Source organism: Acinonyx jubatus, chromosome D3, assembly GCF_027475565.1.
Source record: "Acinonyx jubatus isolate Ajub_Pintada_27869175 chromosome D3, VMU_Ajub_asm_v1.0, whole genome shotgun sequence".
Lineage (NCBI taxonomy): Eukaryota > Metazoa > Chordata > Mammalia > Carnivora > Felidae > Acinonyx > Acinonyx jubatus.
This window is the reverse complement of record NC_069392.1, coordinates 76,945,589-76,958,575: the sequence shown is the minus strand read 5'-3', so window position 1 is coordinate 76,958,575 and position 12,987 is coordinate 76,945,589. Positions and strand designations below refer to the sequence as shown.

At 36.2% G+C, this 12,987-nt stretch overlaps 1 long non-coding RNA gene across 1 annotated transcript in view; it reads left to right on the top strand.

Moving 5' to 3' along the window:
- The window catches only part of LOC128312356 (uncharacterized), a 270,433-nt gene that overhangs the window by 190,530 nt on the left and 66,916 nt on the right, over positions 1–12,987 (top strand). The window contains exon 2 of the long non-coding RNA XR_008291507.1: positions 10,916–11,021. This is a non-coding gene — a long non-coding RNA (uncharacterized LOC128312356). The remainder of the gene's footprint in view (positions 1–10,915; positions 11,022–12,987) is intronic.

The following is a 12,987-nucleotide window of genomic DNA, read 5'->3' as shown; positions in this document are numbered from 1 at the left end:
AATCATTAGGGAAATGCAAATCAAGCCCACAGTGGGATACCAGTTCACATCTGTTGGAGTGGCTATTGTAAGAAAACAAACAAAAAATGACAAATGTTAGTGACCATGTGGTGAAATTGGAACCTTTGTGCACTAGTGATGGGAATGGAAAATGGCACAGCCTCTGTAGAAAGCAGTATGGCTGTTCCTCAAAAAATTAAACTGAAAATTGACATATGATCCAGTAATTTAACTTCTGGCTATGTACCCAAAACAAGTGGAAGTGGAGATTCAAACAGATATTTGTACATCCTTAATAGCAGCATTATTCACAATAGTTAAAGGTGAAAACAAGCCAAATGTCCACTGAGGGGTGAATGATAAAATATGGCATCTGCATACAATAAAATATTATTCAGCCCTAAAAATCAATGAAATTCTGACACATGCCACACATAGATGAACCTTGAAGTCATTATGGTAAGTGAAATAAGTCAGATGCAAAAGGAAAATCTAGGATTCCACTTTCATGAGGTACCTAGAGTAGTCAGACTTGTAAAGACAGAAACTAGAAAGGTAGTTCTGGGGACCTGGAGGGAGGCGGGGCATGAGGAGTTATTGTTTAATGAGTATAGACTTTCAGTTTGGGAAAATGACAAAGTTCTGGCAATTGATGATGAATATGGTGATACAACAATATGAATATACTTAATGCCACTGAACTGTGCACTTAAAAACGGTTAAAATGATAAATTTAATGTTGTGTACATTTTTTTTTTTCACAATAAAAAGAACGTATGTTTGTCGTCAACTCTCTTGCCTCTATGTCCCTCTGCCTTGTTAAACCCCAACCCTAATTAAATGCAAATCAGTCTACTCCATGCACCTTTTTGGTTATACTCGGCTCAGGCAAAGTGACAAACTTTGCTGACTGATATTTCTTTAGATTTAAAACTCCAGCAGTCAGAGTGATCCTGTATACTATAAGCCATCATATTGCTCCCCTGGGAAAAACTCCGCAAACACTTCCTCACCACAAAATAAAAGCCAAGCTCCTACACAACTTGGCTCATTCTTTTCTCTTCTGTTTCATTTCTACTATCCTTCCCCTTAATCTTTCTAAGGCTAGCCACACTTGCCTTTCTGAAGTTCTGTGGAAGAGCCAAGGATATTTCCACAGCGAGACCATTGCATTTGCCATTCTAGATTTGGAATGTTCTTCCTTTAGAAATTTGTGGATTCCCTTACTTTCTTTAATTGTCTAGGCAAAATTCACCTTCTTAGAGAGGCTTTCCCTGTCCACTGTCTAAAATAGCAACATCACCGCTCTCTTTACCCTTATGCTGCTTTATTTTTATTCTCACAGTGTTTACCATTACATGCTATTATATGGCATAATTCATTTGTTTATCCCTAATCTATTTTCCTCATTAGAATAATCCCATGAGGATGCTGACTTCTGTTCACTGTTGCATTCTCAGCACCTCGGAGAGTGCCTGCTAGTTGGTTCTCAATAAATATGTATTGAATGATGGAATTACTTAACACATCCTCACAAAGGGGTTCAGAAAGTAGCCTAGAAGAAGAATTCGTTACAAAAGTGGATCCTGAAGTTCTCTTGACATTTTTATGTTTCGTATTTGAACTCCTTTCTTTTTTGAAGTAGAGATCTTTGTTGTCCCATAATGGACTCTTCTTTAGCCTATATAATAAGCAAAATATGCCCTTTATACAACTGCAATTAAATAGTATAAACCATGAAAATCTATTGCTATGTTCATTGATGACCTTGACTCAAGTATTACTGAATGTGTACCACATGGAGATACACTAAGTAGCCTCAGAGTCTTCTCTCTTCTTGAACTAGTGAACTTGTGCAGAAGCTAAAACTAATTCTACAACATTTTTCTACTTTTTTTTTCTTGTAGGATGAGGGTATTTTCTCTACGCAGTTCATGTTTTCATATTTTAAAATCGTGTGTTTTGATCCTGTTCACTGCTGACTTACGGGCTTTTTAAAGTAAGTGATAACGTTTTTTTAAAAAAAGAAAACAATAATTATTTAAGGTGCTTTAGTGAGGGGAATCAAAATATTATTTTGCAGTATCAATTGTTCTTTTCTGAGAGGTCCTTTATGTGGATTACAGTCACATATTGCTGTGTATACACAACTATGTATATGTAACAATATGTAGATATAGATATAAAATCATATATGTCCTATAAATTATAATGCCCTGAAAAGTCTTGCCATGTTTCTCTACATGATCTCTATTTATAGTTTTCTAAGAAAAAAAACTTTTAATCAAATCAGTCAGTTCTTTTTCTGCTTAACCATACGCTTATCCCTGTTGGAAATAATTTATGCAGTGGAAACCCACTGATACTACTCATCCACCGAAAATATTTTAGTCAGTGTTTTCTTTGGAACCAGATAAAGATGAAATTCATTGTAGCTAGCTTTGAGTGTATTAGTTGGTATTTTACTGCTGTCTGACTTTCTGAAATTCCAAACACTTTTAATGATTAAAACCATTTTACATAATAAGAGGCTTTGTGGTGAGAATGATTGACTAGTTGCTATCTGCAAACAGCAATTTATAACCAAAAGGGGCTTTAAGATCCTGAAAATAATTGGTAGCTCATTATTTGGATTAAATTGCTGAGTTTAGCTTTTCATTTAAGTTTTAACAAAACCACACTTACCAACTATTCATATAGGCTTGGTAAGTGACTACGGCCCCTCATAGCACTCTTCCAAAATGACAAAATGACAATAGAGCTGTAAGTGGGTACAGGTGACAACACTTAATAATGCAATTAACTAAAACAGAACCCAATAACAAGGAGCTTTGCTGTCACCTTCAAAGAGATACCTTTGCCTTAAAGTGTCCTTACAAGTGGCTCAAGAACTTATAAGAGAGAAAGGTGTTATTTGTAACTTGGTACTGAGTAAGCACCAGGTTTGAACTCATGAAAGGCCACTTAACTGTTTAGAGTCCCATGGCCAGAATCTTCCTATATTTCTCCCAACCTTTAATAACTGCAATCCGTAAGTTAAATGTGGACAGGGACATATAACAGGAGTGGGTCAGTGCTACTGCTTTGGGCATGGGGTTACACTGTTCGTGTGACTGTTATCTTCTATGAAGGACAACGTCCATAGTTGTGCTATGAAAGTTTTGATTCCAACACAGAAGGACTCTAGATGTCCAAGCACGACGCTAGACATTTTCCCTAAGGCCATTATAAGCTTCACAATAACCCGATGAGGAGACCTTTATTATTCCCAATATGAGGACACTGATCTTCATAGCTAATAAATCAGCCAAACTGTTGACTCCAGTAATTGCCATCTTCCCATGTATCCATTCTGGCCTTCTTCAAATATTTAGGCTTCCAAACAAAACAGATCTATCCTCTCTATGCTTCAAAGACAACATGTTAGTGGGTGATTTGATGGTCTGGTTTTGCTCCAGTAGTTCCTAACTAAAGGCTTGGATTGCCACATGAATGAGCAGGTTGGCTTGATAGGCTCAGTAGGAAGGTCCCTCTGAGCAGGTGTGCTGCCCGTGAGGAGTGCAGAGACAAGCTCCTTGCTGTTATTGTGTGATGTGTTATTTCAGGGCAAATTTATGCCTCTCCTAGGGAGCCTTCTAGAGTAATAATCTCTGACAAATGGTGATCCTGTTACACCTAGGCTCCCCGAATAGCTCCACCTGAATTTATTTTGCGTGTAAATTACAGTGCTCATGCGAAAGAAGAATCCCATGGATGTAGCTTCATTTCTACTTATTAAGGGTGGAAAGAAAAATGTCATGATTTGTTAAGAACATCTTTCAATCATTCTGCATTTTCCCCCAACTATTAATTTCCTTGCAAGCGGATTTTAGGAACCTAGGCTCCCCTTTCATAAAAAATAAGTGTCATTGTGAAAGTGTACGTGACCAGGTCCTGCAAATAACCAGAGACAGATTTGAGTGGGCAAGCACAGCACATTAAAATAAAACATTTCCATTTCTTGCATTTTTCAACAAATCTTTAATGGGGGGGGGAGATAAGTTTAGTCACTGTGATTTTACATATAATTATTAATAACATGTTTTGTACTTTTCCCTTCTCCATGGTCCTCATTCATGGTCTCTGTTTTCTCTGTAACCAGAATCTCCCACAGATGCTTCAAATTTTCAATGCTAATTTTGAGATTGATATCTTTCCTCTACCACTAACTGAAATGTCTCTGTAAAAATGATCATTTTGTCCCATCTTTTTTCTTGAATAAAGACATACCAAAAACTTGAAATTAATAAAGAATAAATTAGAATAAAGCTTTCTTTACCTTCCCTCTGAATCATTCCAAATAGCTTGTCAGAGGAGAGGTCGTTACAAGTTTTCTTTGTTAGGCAACACATATTTATCTCCCCTATTCCCAAATTGTTATATTATACACTCCTTCCATAGTTACAATAATAACAGTGATTTATAAGTGGTTACTTCTTGGTCTTGACTTATTAAAAAATCTAAGCAAGTAAATATATAAGAAAGGCTTTTACTGAGGGATGGTCTCAGTTTTCCTTGCTGTGTATTGGGAGAGCTGAGTGTTGTTCAGGATGTGTGCATATCACTCTTTATTCTTAGAAAAGCTCATTGTTTCTCTTGGCAAAATTCCATTGTTCTTTCCATTCTTGTTTTCTGGACTTTTTTTTTTTTTGAGGGAGTGGGTAATTTTCAGCATCCATTTGAATGTGTAATTACTTCTAAAATCAAATAGGTTTTTTTTTATTATCATTATGAAAGTAAAATCACTTTTAGTTGATATTTAGTATTCCTGAAATGTTCAGAGAGAAAGATTCTGCCTAGTTGGCCACATTGCATTTCTTCTTTCAGAAATGTAAATAAAACATCTATTAACTTTTTTTAAAGATAATACATAATGTATTTCTTTCTCATAAGTCTACTATGTTCGTGAAGGACGCTTGCACCTACATAGAAACACGATTTTAACTCAAGGGGGCATAGGGAGATAATGATAGATAGATACAGAGATACATAGATACATAGATAGATATATAGATGATAGATCGATAGATAAGTACATAGATACATAGATAAACAGGTATTAGTGTTCTCTAGTAGTGAAAGAATGAATGCTGCCCTCTGGAGGCCACAAATAGAAAAAGCAAACCAAGTAATTATACCATCTAATCACGTGCTTAATGCCTTCAGTTTGAAAATAAACTGTATCTCTTGCCTTTCCAGTAAATTATATCTAAGGTGGTACAGCCAAGAATGTAGGGTTAGGCTGAATCTGAATTTCACCACATTACACATTTTCGTGGGGTTATGTGTTCTTATGATAATTTGTTCACAGTGTCTCCCATTCACCAAGGACCACAGAAAGAAATCAGTGACAGAGAGAAATGGAGAATGGAGTTGACAAAAAACAAATTAATCTTTTTGTCTATTCAACCCCCACTTGAAATATATATGACTTTGTACTTCAGATAATACTTTATGCTTTCTTGCATAAGATATGTGCCAAGATTGTGAAGTGAAAAATGTGGTTTAAAAAAATAGATGAAAATGGAAGAGAAGCCGTGACTCTGGAACTTAAAATATATTCTTTATATATAAGGACAGCTTTTCTCTTATGAAAATTAAAATACCGTAATGAAAGAGAATAGCCTTTGCTGCAACTTCCTTAAATGTGTATCCACATACAGTCTCGGTCTTAGAATATGCGATATATAGATTAGAGTAATAAAAATACAGACGTTCCATTTTAAGTGTTCTTAAGACTAGTCATTAGGAACCCAGATATTTGGAATGTTTCTTCCTAGAAGAGCTCTTCTTTCTTAAAAATACCAATGTTTATAACCCTTTGAGGGTCATTTAAAGTTTTAAGTCCAAGAAAAGTCTTTCTCCACTTCATTTCATTTCAGGAACCTACTATTTGTTTTACTTCTTTGGCATTCTCACACAACTCTAAGTGTCTTAAATTTCCACCTGTGTTATATATATATTTTTAATATACACAATTAATGCTATTCTCATACTTTCTGAAATACGGATATTTACTTTATTCCATAGATAAGATAGTGAGAATCATTTAGGTTATTTGACTCATTTCTTTGCAAGAACATGGTACCCTCTAGATCAAATACAAAATGTTGGACTTCAAAATTGTTTCTCTTTCTGCTATACAACATTTAAGAAAAAAGCATTTGTCATGGACTCAAACATGATGCATTTAGAAGAGATGGGAGTTCAAGCATAAAGGGGATACCAAGCCATACCAATAAACAACATATCAAATAGTAACAGCATTCTGCAAAATGAAAGAAGGAGGGAAGTGGGAAAGGATGGAGGAAAAGAAGAATAGTAGTGGGAAATAAAGGAAGAAAAAAACTAAGAATTTCACATAGTCTCATGGATTGCATTTCATACTTTTTATTTGCCAGAGGAAAGAGCATAAAAAATACAATTTCAAATATGATGATTGCACAGGTATTTCTGGAGTAGCAAACTCAGGTATAGAAAAAAAAAATATTATAGAAGAGTAAAAGAACCTAAGGTGATAATGAGCCACCAGGGCATAGCTGTGGTTGGTTAGAAGCAATAGTTGACTATACAAAGACATTTAATGAGGAAAAAAAATAGGGCAGTCTATTAAAGGGCACATTTTTTAAACCATTTTCCATCTGTGTTCCTGGAAATGTGAGTTCAATCAATGAATAATTCATCCAAGGCTGATAAAGGAAAAATGCAGAATGTATTCACTTGGCCAAGATATGTAGGACAGTCAACTGGTAACAGCTTCAGTTGCCCTGGCATCAAGGTTTAATTGAACCAAAAAGCAATTCTGAAATTTCAAAAGAATATTATTTCTTTTTTGAAATCCGTAAAGTTGGACAGAAGCTTTTGAAGACATAAAACTAAATTGAGGGTAAAATAGGCTTATGAATTCAAACCATAAAGGTTATCAATTTTATCCCTACCTAGTTTAGTTGAGAGTCATCATTTTCTTTCCACCCTGCTTCATTTTCTTTGCCTTTATATTCATGTCACAAGTTCAATATGCAGATATTATTACAGATTGTAGAACATGAACAGTAGCAATACCTTGATTCCAACTGTAAGCCATGATACTCTGGTACCATCTTTCTAGTAAAATTTCTTATCAGTTGGCTTTTACAGCTTAAAAAAATCATCATAAGCATCGTGACTTAAAACAATCATCATGTATTTGGCATTGGAAATGCACCTTGGTCCAGGTCAACTAGAAGGTTCTTCAACTGGTCTCAGCAGGGCGTGCTCATGCGCCTGTGGCCAGCTCTCGGTAGACTGAGGCTAATTCATCAAAGGGGATGTTAAGTAGAATGGCTTGTCTTTATTACATGTGGTCTGTTAGTCCCAGCAGGTTATCCCAGACTTGCACACTTGGTTGTAACAAGGTCCCAAGAGTGAGAGGTTTACCAAAGCCTCTTGAGGTCAGGCTGAGAATTTATAGTTTCCCTTCCATTGCTTTTTTAAGTCAAATCAAGTCCCATGTGCTGCCCAGATTGCAGTGGTATAGAAAGAGATTCTATCTCCCGAATCAAGGAAAGATTATGTGGCCATTTCTGTCATCTACTCCATCTTCTTTTGAGAAACTCTCACTAACGAAGATACAGCCATGAGATTAAAATTCATGCATAATTTATGGCATACATTTAGTCCTCAAATATTTCTGAGTTCAAAGTTTCTACCATGCTTGTCTTTCCATCTTTCAGTGGTCACTCAGTCAGACTCCCTCTGGAAGTTCCCATGGAATACTAAGCTCTATAACTGATGCCCTTTACTAGCTTAATTTCTGGGTTTTGTTCCAAATATGTGGTGGTTCTTTTTTTCCCCTTCATTTCTCCTTATCCCTATACCTATTTCTTGAATATTAGTGCAAGGTCTCTATCCTTCTTACTCTTTTCTCTCTTTGCACCATTTCCAAGGCTGCAGGTATATACCACATCCTTCTCACTTGTTATTTGAATTACTATGGTAACCTCCTCCTGCATATTTCACTTTCCCTTATTTTTTTCATGGTCATCATCAAGAGCTCCTGAAATCCTTAGAAGAATCACATCAATTGTAATTCTTAATTATCTTCATTTTTCTGTAATTTTCAGAATAGAGATCAAAATTTCAGAACACAAGGAAATGTATGCTCTAATCTGCTTTCTGCTCTAATTCCCCAAATCATCTCTGCTAAACCCATATATGCCATTATTTTTAAATGTTTACCATTTTTCAGTAGCTTTTGCTCCTGTGATTTAGAAAATAATTTGCTGCTTTCTAGAATGCTCTTTTTGTCACACCTTTTCAACTAACTTATCTTCTACTCATCCTCATTCAAGATTCCACACATTTCAGTCACTGCCAGGAAGATCATTTGATGCCTATTTAAGTTAAATAACCCCTATGGGGACTTCATGAAGTCTATGCTCATCTGATATAACACATCACACTTTATTACAAAGTGTTGATGGTTTTTCCTTCTGTCTTTCACAGGAGCATATCAACTGAAAGAAGGTTGTTGATACGTGTTTCTGTGCCTATTTAGTATTACCACTGTATGACACTCATCAGATGTTTGAAATAATTAGGTGGGAGTAAGTGTGTGCCATAATAGGAAAAAGAAAGTTAACGTATCAGTTTCTTAATACTATAATAGTGGTGTGTAACAAACAGCCACAATACCCTACTGGTAGAAAATGTATACATTTATTTTTGCTCTGAGTCTGTGAATCAATCAGTTGGTCTGCTGATATGGACGGGTGTGGCTGATCTTGACTAGACTTGACCATGCACTTACACTCAATTTGTTAGATGGGTAGCAGCTGGGTGGTCTAGGATAGCCTCAACTGGGACTCATCTCTCCTCAGTGTGGTCTCTGTTCCTCCCAAGGGCTAGTTCAGGCTTATTGTCCCAGAAGATGCAGGCATTTACTAGAGTTGCTAGGCTTGGAACTGGCAGAAATGTCTTCTGCTTCATTCTATTGGTCAAAACAACTTACAAGACCAGCACAGATTCAAGGAGTAAATCATGAATCATCTTGATGACAGGAGCAGCAAAATCACACTACAAAGAGCATGGATGTAGTGAGGCCATTAATTGGAGCTATCAATGCAATCAATTAGCTTTCCCAACCTATAGCATATTATCCTAATTTACATAATTATTCACATCATTCAATACTGTGCTATTTAACTCTATCGCAAGCATATAAAGAAATACAATTCCAAAGTAGACCTCAGATTTGTTCAGACTAGTTTGAAATAAGTTTCTGATGAAAAAAGAATTTAGAAACAAAACAATCATTTAAACACTGAGCACCACAGCTCAAACAATAAAGAAATTATAAAATAAAGATGCTAATGAAACAAAAAGAAGTAAGAAAGGGAAGAGAGGAACAGATAATGACTCAACAGAGCCAAACTGCTAAACTGTAGCAATCAAAGCAAATAGCAAGAAAACAAAAGGCACTGATTAAATTCAACCTCTCTGCTCCCAAAATAATATGTATGCTGCATCGTTTTCAACCAACAGTATGGTAAAGACCTAAGTTAGTGCACAGCAAGCATTATCAATTCTATTTTCATTACTATTGGAGGAGAGATTCATTTTCTCGATCAATTAGGAAAAATTATCCCTATTAAAGTATTTTTTGTACAACTATAGCTGGGCCACTTGAAGCTATCTTGTCCTTGCTCTGGCCTTGAAGTATTGGAAGAAAACTCTGTTATTATCCACATTCAGCTTGGCAGAGAGCAAAATGACATACCCTTGAAGCCTCTGTTTTCCAGATCAAGGGACCAGTTCTCTGCTTAAGGACAATTAAGCAAAGTTTAATTTGGCAAAGCTAAAGGCTCAGTGTCAGAAACATAAAATCATTAAAGAAGGCAGTGATCAAGATAACCTCAATATTTCCCTCAGCTTGACTATACGTAGACTGTCTTCTTCCTGCCTCCAGGCCCCTGACCTCCCTTTCACCCAGGCCCTTACAGAATCCAGATGGCCTAACCAGGAGGCCTCTCTGCATCCTTTTCTTAGAACATTTACTTTAGAAAACTTGTCATTGTGAAATCTTTCTTTGTCCCTTTGAGATGCAAATCTTTTTAAGAGCCTCTTGCTAGTTTTACAATCCAACGTGGTCTTTCTGCATGACTTTGGGTCTGTCCCTTTGACGTGACACCACTGAGGAAGATAGTGTTCCTATCTTCCCAGTCTCTGACCAAGGGTTGGAACCTAACTTTCCTTCCTGGGTGCTTTGCTCCTTGTGCAAAACTATCTTCCATTATGAAGACGCATGAAAACTTACTTTTCCTTTGGTTACAGTCAGTGAGCAAACAGAAGGCCAATAGTCCCTCCACCCTGAGTCTTAAAAGCTCAGACTGAGTTCTGGTCTTTCCTCTGTTGCAATAGCCTGGAATAAAGTCTTCTTTCCATGTTTAATTTTCTCTGGTGCAATTTGGTTTTGAAAGTGGCATCTACACATTAGCAAAAATTGAGATGTTTGAAAGTACTTTTGAAAGTTCAAAAATGCTTCACAGAAATTCTAAGAAGCCTGAAAGCTTCTGTGCAGTATATAAAAAGCAAATACTTCATCATTTGGAAAGCCCCATTTATTCAGAAGTGATTTAAGTTTTAGAACAAAACTAAGAAATTTTCCCCTTAATGGAGGGAAGAAGATGCCATATGTTTTTCACAGGTAACTTGAAGTTTCTCTCCAGAGACCCCTTCTTTATGAGTGTTTTTCTTTAACCTTAACAGCATAAACCGCTGCCCATCTTTCCCCTAAAAGGCTTATAATTGGAAAATGTGACCTATTTCTAAATTAACTAAATTTGAAAATGATTAAGTTTAACTTCAACTAACTGTGCATTTAATATCTGTCCCTTAGGTCCTCGGCCTGTTTCAGAGCCCAGAGCACCCAATCGGATGTTAAAGAGTTTCAAGTCTAGTGAAGAAGGTTGATGTTCACACAACTACCTCTAGAAGAATGCAGAGTAAGTGAAATTCTATGATGGCAGGGAAACACACACAAATTGAAAAGGTTTATAGGCAGGAGCTGTTAACATCCAGGAAGTATAAGGGGAAAAAAAAAAAAAAAAAGAAGATGTTTGTGGTCAGGTCTTAAAAGATGAGCCGGGGTGACTCAGTGGCTCAAGAGATCAAGTCTTGATTTTGGCTCAGGTCATGATTCACAGTTTGTGAGATTGAGCCCTGCTGGGCTGACAGCTCAGAGCCTGTTTGGGATTCACTCTCTCCATCTCTCTCTGCCCCTCCCCCACTCATTCTCACTTCTCTCATTCTCTGTCTCTTAAAATAAATAAATAAACTTAAAAAAAGAAAAAAGATGAGAGGTGCCTGGGTGGCTCAGTCGGTTGAATGTCCAACTCTTGATTTCGGCTCAGGTCATGATCTCACAGTTAGAAAGTTCAAGCCCTGCGTCAGGCTCTGCACTGACAGTGAGGAGACTGCTTGGGTTCTCTTTCTCTTCCCGTCTCTCTCCTCCCTCCCCTGCTTGTGTGTGTGCACCCTCTCTCAAAATAAGTAAATAAACTTGAAAAAAAATGAATGGGGATTCTAAAGGAACACAGAGAAAGGAAGAAGATTCCAGGTGAAGGCAATAGCTTGATAAAAGGTTACAGAAGAATGCAGGCTTCTGTCTCGTTCTGTGGTGCTGTAAACACACTAAGACAGAGTCTGGCAAAGTAGATATGGGCAAATCCTGCTTAATTACTCCACCTTTTAAGAACTAACTCTACCAAAAGTCACTGAACTGTGAGATTTGCCCTTTAATAATTAATTTATAAAGTTTTTTTGGGTTTGCACACATACTTTATTTTTCGTAACTTTACTCAGGGGAAATGTATATAAAAAAAGCCACATCCACTTAAGATGTGACGGATACGTCCATGAAACTGCCGCCCCGGTCAAGATAGTGAATATACCCTGCATTCTCAGAAGTGCAGCCCACCTTTGCTCTTAGTCACAAAGCGATCCAGATTTTGTCATTATAGATTATCTTTTTTGGCTTTTAGAATTTTGTATCAATGGAATTGTAAAGTATGGACACTTTGGGTGTCTCCCTTCTTTCACTCTATATAATGGATTGGGGAATGGCATCAGGTAAGTGTAAGCTTAACTATTTGAGAATCTGACCAATGATTTTACAGGTGGTATTACTGTTTCACATTTCTACCTGCAGCATAGAAGAGTTCAGTGGCTCTACATGCTTGCCTGCAATTAATATTTCAGTCTTTATAAGGAAAAAAGGCAGTTCTGGAGAGTAGGTCATGATATTTCTTTGTGGTTCTTTACTTGAATTGTCCTGTGAACTAATAATTTTTAGCATCTTTTCATGTGCTTATTGGCTATTTTTAAACCTTGTGAAATGTCTGTTTGAATCTTTTCTCTATCATCTATTAAGTGGTTTGTCTCTTAATATAGAATTTTAAGAGTCATCTGTATATTTTAGTTACAATTTCTTTGTAAGAATCATTTTTTCAAATATTTTTTCCCTTCTTAAGTCAGCCATTTTGGTTTTGTTAATGTTATCTTTTGAAGAATCAAATAATATAATCTTAATAAAGTATAATTTTATCAAATTTTTAATGATTTATGTCTTATTTAAGGAAACATTGCTTAATCCGGTACTGCATAAATATCTTCTCCTATGTTATCGTTCAGAAATTCTATAGGATTAGCTTTCACATTTTGATTTGTCATTCAAGCTAATTTTTAGATATAGTGTAAGGTAAAAAGCTGATTCTCATTTTTGCATATAGGTAGTTTTTCCATTAATATTAGCGGGGAAAAGATTTTTCTATATAAGTGCCTTAAGAACTTTGTAAAAACTCCATTGTCCATAAATTTGTTGTCCTATTTCTGGACTTTCTACTCTGTTTCTTTAATCTACCTATATTTTTTGCTAGTTCCATATGTCTTGACTATGTAACTAACAGTAAG